Here is a 9,071-nt window from a genome sequence, read left to right as displayed (position 1 = left end):
GAGCGAAACCTGAAAACATATGTGGGCGTGTCTGTTTGTACAAGAGCATTTGATGTGGTGTTTTTAAGGTTCCACTAAAACTGGTGGAAATGCGGGCTGGTCCGCTGAAAAGCACCACGGTTCGTATAAGTCCGAAAGGAACTGGTTCAAGAACCAGAGTTCTTTTGGTGGAAAAGCGCCAACAAAGACATGGTTCAGAAGTGACTAGAACAACAGGCAGTATGGAAAGGTTACCTGTGATTGTAAGGAAGAGAAGCTCACTCTCCGAGGAAAAATTATGGTAGAAAAAGCTAATATAAATCCGGCCGGGTTTATATGCTGATTCCTGAATTTCGACTTGGTTCTCATAGACACAGCTGTAGTTCCCCTGGTGGGAATCATTTGCAGCAGGAAAGAAGAAGGAGGCTGAGTGATTGACAGCTGTCTGGGTGTGGCTTCTGTTGGTCCAGGGAAGTTTGAGGTGGAAGGAACCTCCTGGGAGCTGTGGCCGAGTGATGCAGGTGATGGTGAAGCTGTGGTTCCTAAAAACTGTTGAGCTCTGGAGACCCACAGACACTCTTATGGGAACAGACATCAAGATGGTGGGTTGCTCCAGGACACCTGTGAACGTAAATGAACGTAAAAAACACTGGCTGGCTGACAGAAATGACTCCAAAAGGGCATGGATAACTCATCTATGAGGTCACAGAATAAGATCTAAATAACTAAAGGCCTCATATGCTTTAATAAATCAATAATAAGAAACAGACTGGGCATGGTTAAAACATGGTTAAAAAAAACAAAACAAAAAAAACACAAAAGGCCAGTATCACATTTGTCAAAAAAACATTTTGATGATCCCCAGGACTTTGGGAAAAGATTTTTTGGACTTGTGAGACAAAAGTGTAACTCTTTGGAAGATGTGTCCTGTTACATCTGGTGTAAAACACCACACCATTTCAGAAAAAGATCATTATACATGTAAACGTATGAATGTAAAACATGTTGGTGGTAGTGTGTTGGTCTGCTGCTGCTTTGCTTCTTTGATAAAAACATAAATTCTGCCCTCTATGAGAAAATTCTGAATCCTTCTGAATATCTATCTAGCCCATGGCTGGCATTAAGAAATTTCTATATTTCGGCATAAATATGACCTAAAACATCATCAGATTAATAGAAACCCATTTGTCTGTACAGAACAGCTTCAACTCTGAGATGTTGGCGGGTTTTCTCACATTAACTGATCGCTTCAAGTCCTTCCGCAACATTTCCATTGTCCAAAGGTGAGGACTTTGACTTGGCTTTGACCTTCCAAAACATTAACTTAGCTCTTCTTGAAACCCTCTTTGGTAAAACGGCTTGTGTGCTTAGGGTCGTTGTCTTGCTGCATGACCCACCTTCTCTTGAGATTCAGTTCGTTGAATTTTCTGATATAATTCATAATTCATGGTTCCATCAATGATGGCAAGCCGGCCTGGCCCAGACGCAGCAAAACAGGCCTAAACATGATACTACCACCACCACGTTTTACAGATGGGAGAAGGTTATTATACTGGAATGCAGTGCTTTTTTCCATACTTATGCAGAAATATAGAACATTCTAAATGTTCCATGCCCCAATGTAGAAGTCACACAAGGTAGTCAAATGGTACATATATTAGATGTGGTGTCCACAAACATTTGGACCTTAAGTAGGGTGACCATGTTTTTATTTGGGTAAACCAGGACACCTGGCTAATTTAAAAAACAGGACATTTCCTCACTTTTTGAAAAAAAAAAACCCGGGACGCCCGGGACAGGACGTGAAATCCGTCCCAGGAAATACGGACGTTTGGTCACCCTACCTTAAGTATATCATATTTCCAAATGTTTTTTGTGGTTTTAGGTCCCAGTTTTGCACAATTACCTGAACAGAGCACTTGTATAACGTAGCCAGGATCTGAAACACTCAGAACTGTGCATTCCTGCAGTGAAGACTCAGATCCCTTGCAGCTAATCCGGACATTCTCTCCAGTCTTATCTGTAGCAGACTCTGTAATCGAAGATGCAACTTGAGTGCCGCAAGCCAGCCGTCTGCACACCACAGCAGCCTCGTTCTCTGTCCACTGACCTGCTGACACTTTCTTCCACTGTTCCCTGTGAAACACTTCCACAGTTCCATTACAGCGGCTTCCCTCATCCACCAGTCTCACTTCATCAGGTCCTAAACGAAAAAAAGAACCATTTACATAGAAAACACTGTAAAACAAGTTTTTTTTTTTTAGAACTCTTTTTTTTCGTAATGATGTATCTTACCTGTACAGGTGAGTCCTACAGCACTGCCATGTGTGCAGGTCAGCTTCTTTCTGGATGAGGTGCTGCAGGTCACGAGACTCTTCTCAGTGCCTTTACACTGAAACTCTTTGCTTCCAAATGAATTTGTCCCTTCACCAAAGAGCGCCCCCTGTAGAGTTAGTGGAGTTCCACAGCCCAGCTCTCTACACACTACCTCTGCATCCTGCCGGTCAAAGTCAGTCTCACACACTCTGCTCCAGGACTGATGGGTCTTTACCTCCAATCTCCCAGAGCAGAATCCATCTCCATCCACAAGCCTCACAGATTCTGAGAGAACACACAGGACAGAACTAGAGCTGTCAATGTTATAGCGTTAACACACATGATTAATTTGGAATTAGTAACGCGCTAGTTATTTTTTTTTTTTTACGTAAATTAAGTTTACTCCAAATTCCAAGTTTGACTCCAAATTTCACTGTAATCTGCCCCAACCCCCTTTCTGCTAAAGCTAGTATGATGATTAGCTCTCCGTTAACCATAGTTCTCTCCCAGTAATGTTAGCTAGCTCTCTGCTAAAGTTAGTGTGTTGGTTAGTTCTCCGTTTACAATAGCTCTATTATAGATAATATTACTTATCTCACCACTAATGTTAGCTAGCTCTCAGTTACCCATAGTTCTCTCGCTGATAATGTTGGAGAGCCAGATAACATTAGTGTCGAGATAACTGTTACCCATAGTTCTTTCCCCGATAATGTTAGCTAACTCGCCCCTAAAGTTAGTATGTTAGCTAGATTGTAACTTAAGTTAGTATGTTAGCTAGTGCTCCATTAACCATAGTTCCCTCCCCGATCATGTTAGCTAACCCACCACTAAAGTTAGTATTTTAGCTAGCTCACCACTAAAGTTGGTATGTTAGCTAGCTCGCCGCTAATGTTAGCAAGCTCTCTGCTAACCATAGTTCTCTCTGATAATGTTAGTTATCTCGCTGCCAATGTTAGCTAGCTCTCCGTTACCCATAGTTTTTTCCCCGATAATATTAGCTAGCTCACCACTAAAGTTAGTATTCTAGCTAGCTCACCACTAAAGTTGGTATGTTAGCTAGCTCTCCGCTAATATTAGCAAGCTCTCTGCTAACCATAGTTCTCTCTGATAATGTTAGTTATCTCGCCACTAATGTTAGCTAGCTCTCCGTTACCCACAGTTCTTTCCCTGATAATATTAGCTAGCCCACCGCTAAAGTTAGTATTTTAGCTAGTCCACCGCTAAAGTTAGTATTTTAGCTAGTCCACCGCTAAAGTTAGTATTTTAGCTAGCTCACCACTAAAGTTGGTATGTTAGCTAGCTCGCTGCTAATGTTAGCTAGCTCGCTGCTAACCATAGTTCTCTCCCCGATAATGTTATTATTATGTTATTATGTTAGCTAGTGCTCCATTAACCATAGCTCCCTCCCCGGTAAAGTTAGCTAACTCACCACTAAAGTTAGTATTTTAGCTAGCTCACCACTACCCATAGTTCTCTCCCTGATAATGTTGGAGAGCTAGCTAACATTAGTGTTATCCATAGTTCTCTCCCCGATAATGTTAGCTAGCCCACCCCTAAAGTTAGTATGTTAGCTAGATTGTAACTAAAGTTATTATGCTAGCTAGTGCTCCATTAACCTTAGTTCCCTCCCCGGTAAAGTTAGCTAACTCACCACTAAAGTTAGTATTTTAGCTAGCCCACCACTAAAGTTGGTATGTTAGCTAGCTCGCCGCTAATGTTAGCTAGCTCTCCGTCACCCATAGTTCTTTCCCCGATAATGTTAGCTAGCCCACCACTAAAGTTAGTATTTTAGCTAGCTCACCACTAAAGTTGGTATGTTAGCTAGCTCACCACTAATGTTGGTATGTTAGCTAGCTCACCACTAAAGTTGGTATGTTAGCTACCTCGCCACTAAAGTTGGTTTGTAGCTCACCGCTAATGTTAGCTAGCTCTCTGCTAACCATAGTTCTCTCCCCGATTATGTTAGTTAACTCGCCCCTAAAGTTAGTATGTTAGCTGTATTGTAACTAAAGTTAGTGTGTTAGCTAGTGCTCCATTAACCATAGTTCCCTCCATGGTAAGCTTAGCTAACTCACCACTAAAGTTAGTATGTTAGCTAGCTCACCACTACAGTTGGTATGTTAGCTAGCTCGCTGCTAACCATAGTTCTCTCTAATAATGTTAGTTATCTTGCCACTAATGTTAGCTAGTTCTCCGTTACCCATAGCTTTTTCCCCGATAATGTTAGCTAGCCCACCACTAGTTTGTGCTAAAGTTGGTACGTTAGCTAGCTCGCCGCTAATGTTAACTAGCTCTCCGTTAACTTTAGTTCCCTCCCTGGTAACGTTAACTAATTCACCACTAAAGTTAGTATGTTAGTTAGCTCACCACTAAATTTAGTATGTTAGTTAGCTCACTGCTAAAGTTGGTCCATTAGCTAGCTCGCCGCTAATGTTAACTAGCTCTCAGTTAACTTTAGTTCCCTCCCTGGTAACGTTAACTAATTCACCACTAAATTTAGTGTGTTAGTTAGCTCACTGCTAAAGTTGGTATGTTAGGTAGCTCACCGCTAATGTTAGCTAGCTCTCTATATTTTTTTAAGCAAATTAAATACTTCACCAGTTTGACCCCAACTTCTGCCATAATCTGCCCCGCCCACATCCAACACGTATATTTTTGTGGTAAGAACATGATCTGGTCTCGATCTGACCCAAATATACTCTTTTTTTGATAAGGCACGGGTTAATCTGATATATTAGCCAGATAATTAGACTGTCTCTGCTGCTGCTCCATACTGTTTACACACAAAGTATGTGCAGCGTTCACTGCTCACATCTGAGCTGCATGTCCCAATAAAAACGCAAATTTTCAGTGCTTTGTGTTAAAGCAGCTTCACACCCCACAGATATACGTGTTGGAACACCCATTACGTTAGATAAGCTCTTTGTTTTCGTCTGATGAAGTACCTGAACAGGTCACTGCCGCAAGGACCTCTGTTTGCAGATGAACGAAAGTAGCACATTCCCTTAAAGCAGGCTCAGATCCTCCACAGTCAGTCGCAACACTCCACCCAGGTTCACTTGATAAAGGCCTTTTCACATTAGCTACAACTGCAGAGCCACAATCCAGCTGTCTGCACACCACAGCAGCCTCTCTTCTGAACCATGCTTCTCCATTCAGTTCCCTCCACTCTCCACTGTGAAACATCTCTACTGTTCCAGCACAGCGACTGTCCCCACCCACCAGCCTCACATCTCTAGGTCCTGGACAGAGAGGAGAGAGCATCAGCTACCACTCATTCAGGAAACACGTGACTTCATACACTTTATACACCTTAAAACACTTTTTTTTTTTTTTTTACATTTTGTCATCTTGCAAACGCAAACTTAAAGGAGAACTCCGGTGTGAAATAGACTTTGGGTGTATTAAAAAGTGGTAAAAAGTACTTACCTTTGTTGAATAGCCCTCCTCCGCTATCCTGCAGCTTTTCTGAGACTCAGTATTTTGTGCACTTTGCCCAAACAGTCTTTAGAATAAGTGAGACGGGCATATTTTGCCCATACATATAAATCGCTTTCTACGTTATCCAGGCTCAAAGTAGCTCCACATTTCCATGGTAGAATCTGGAGAGCTCTGACATTTAAAACGAGGCATTAATAACTTTAAAAGTGCACTAGAAGCTGATTAAAAAACACTGTTTACATCCCTTAGTGCAGGTAAATCTCCAGGAGCCTCCATCTTAAATTTAAGCCACAATAAGTCAACCTTTTGACCACGTTTGCTGTGTCCCTACATGACTTGTGGAAAACTACAAACCTTTCTTCTTGCCGCTCTTCCATGAAGTCCAGACTTGTGAAGTGCACAACTTATAGTTGTCCTGTGGACAGATACTCTCATGTGAGTTGTGGATTTCTGCAGCTCCTCCAGAGTGACCATTGGTCTTTTGGCTGCTTCTCTGACCAGTGCTCTGCCCTCCTTGCTCGAGCTGTTATCCCTTAGTGGGTATGCAGTTGTAGAATTCTTTTTCTATTTTTGGATGATGGATTGATCAGTACTCCTTGAGATGCTTAAAGGTTGGGACTTGTTTTTATAATCTACTAGCCCTGCTTTAAACTTTAAACTCTGACCTGTCTGATGAGTTCCTTGCTCTCCACAGGATGCTGTATATTTATACTGAGACAGAATTTCTTAAGCGACTTCAGTGGCAATTGATTGCACTGGATTTTATTTAGGGGTTTCAAAAGTATGTTTATTTGACTATTATGTGTTCCTTTGTGTTGGTCTATCACTGAAAATCTTAACAAAATATATGTAAGTTTGTGGTTGTAAGGTGAAAAAATGTATATATATATAAAAAAAAAAAGTTCAAGGGGAATGAATACTTTTGCAAGCCACGGTATGCAACTCCTACCTGAACAGGCGAGTCCTACAGCTTTGCCATGTGTGCAGGTGTGTTCTTCTCTGGTCGATGCGCTGCAGGTTAGTAGATGTTCCTCTGTGCCTTTACACTGGAACTCTTTGGTTCCAAATGGATGTGTCCCTTCTCCAAACAGCTCCCCCTGTAGAGTTAGTGGAGTTCCACAGCCCAGCTCTCTACACACTACCTCTGCGTCCTGCCGGTCAAAGTCAGTCTCACACACTCTGCTCCAGGACTGATTGGTCTTTACCTCCAATCTCCCAGAGCAGAATCCATCTCCATCCACAAGCCTCACAGATTCTGAGAGAGTATCAGTTCAAATCAGTTAAATAGAGGAAAACAGAGTAAAAAGAAGTAAAAAGTAAATGTACTTAACATCAGACCTCTCACCTGAGCAGACGACCCGAGTCCTGATGCTGACGAAACCAGAATCAAGGGAAATTTGTTGTTGTTGGCATTGTGAAACTGCAGACTCATGCCCTGTGCAATCAATCATCTGTACATACCCACGATTCCTTCCTTCTTCCGAGGTTTGTCTCGCAGTTGTAACCCTGACTGCATTCCCACAGTCCAGTTCTCTACACACCACCATAGCAGCTCTGAGATCAAAGCTCCTGCTGCTCACGTCAGTCAATATTTCCATAGAAAGGACCTTTGGTGTCCCTGAGCACTGCTCATCGCTGTCCGCCAGTCTGACCTCGATCATCTCTAACCAGAAATGGGAAGATACAGAGGTACCGTCTGTCACGCAATCGCCTACCGTATTTTTCGGACTATAAGGCATACTGGATTATAAGGTGCACTATCGATGGACGTCTGTTTTCTGGTCTATTTTTCATACATTGGTCTAAATTCGAACAGATATTATGTAGGTTTAACCCCTTAAGGGGCACTAAACCCCTACATTCTTGGTAACTAAAGGCTTAAAACATGGAGGAGTAGTTTGGAAGGGTCACTGGGTGATGGAGACAAATGGCTGGACGTCAACAGAGAGGGAGGGGGGTGGGCGGTATTACTGATTGCTATAGGCTAGAGGATGACAATAAGCAAATCAGAGACAAAAACTACCACAATAAAAGCTGTTTTCAAAGGTTAGGAGTAGGACTGGTATGTTTCCTTACTTCAAAAGGAACACATTTCAGCCATTTTATCATAAAACATCTCAACCACCAACGGCACCATGGCATCAACTGGACTCGCCATGTTTGGAGGCAGAGAAATGCAGGATATGACCCCAAGAACACCATCCCCCACTGTCAAAACATGGAGGGGTTGCATCTCTGGTAAAGGTACAAGACCACTTCTTCCGATTGAGAGGCTGAGGAACGGGGCCATGTACTGTAGAACCCTGAATAAGAACCTTTTGGTCTCAGCCAGAACACTAAATACCAGTAAGGGATGGGCCTTCCAGCATGACAATGACCTAAATCATACAGCCAATGCAACAAAGTAGTGGCTTAAGAAGAAGCACATTAAGGACCTGGAGCAGCCTAGCCAGTAAGTTTTTTCACCCCTGCCATTCCAACAGCTTGAGTTCATTACTGCCCAAAAAGTTTCAAACCAATGACCCCCAGAGTAAACCAGCTGCTATCAGTCCAGGAATTCAGTGAGATCTTCAAATTTAAGGTAAAGTCAGTCCTACCTGCATTGGAGCAGATGATCATCAGTATCACAGCAGTTAGCACGGCGGCTGAAGGTTGGAACTCCATCCTTTCAAGTCCAGTATCTCCGAATGTCAGGATGAAACCAGTATGCATTTACTCTATTGCAGGAGAGCGCGTGATTGTGTAACCTAACCATGTGTACGTGTGAATATATGCATATGAACATGCTTACATGAGTATTTTTTCAGGATATGTTCAAGATTGTATCAAACTCCCTGACCCTTTTACACTCTAAGCTCTTGTGCAATGTTTTCGATAGCCATCTGAACATAAAATATATATATATCTACAGGTGCATGCAGCATCCTGTTTTTCTATTTATCCTTCAGACAAGCTAGCGTACACACACTGTGAACACCTACATATTTTCCAGTTGTGCTGACTATATACAGTGGTGTTTGGAAGGTTGTGAACCTTTTAGAATTTTCTATATTTCTGAAAAAAATATGACCTAAAACATTATCAGAAGTCCTAAAATTAGAGAAACCCCAGTTAACAAATGAGACAAAAAAAAAATCCTTGGAGGATTAGTTTCTCAGGAGGTTCTGGGGTAATTTTCTCTTTTATGGGGGGTCCTCTGTGATTTTATTCCCATCGGGAACGACCATGTATTTTTTTTTTAGACATCCTCTGAGAAGATTACAGGCTGAATTATCTACTGGTCACACAAATTATCTACAGGTCACACAAATTATAGCGTACAAATAGAGGAAATT

This window comes from Astyanax mexicanus, chromosome 25, assembly GCF_023375975.1.
Source record: "Astyanax mexicanus isolate ESR-SI-001 chromosome 25, AstMex3_surface, whole genome shotgun sequence".
Taxonomy (NCBI): domain Eukaryota; kingdom Metazoa; phylum Chordata; class Actinopteri; order Characiformes; family Acestrorhamphidae; genus Astyanax; species Astyanax mexicanus.
The sequence above is the reverse complement of the archived record's forward strand: the minus strand, read 5'-3'. Positions refer to the sequence as shown.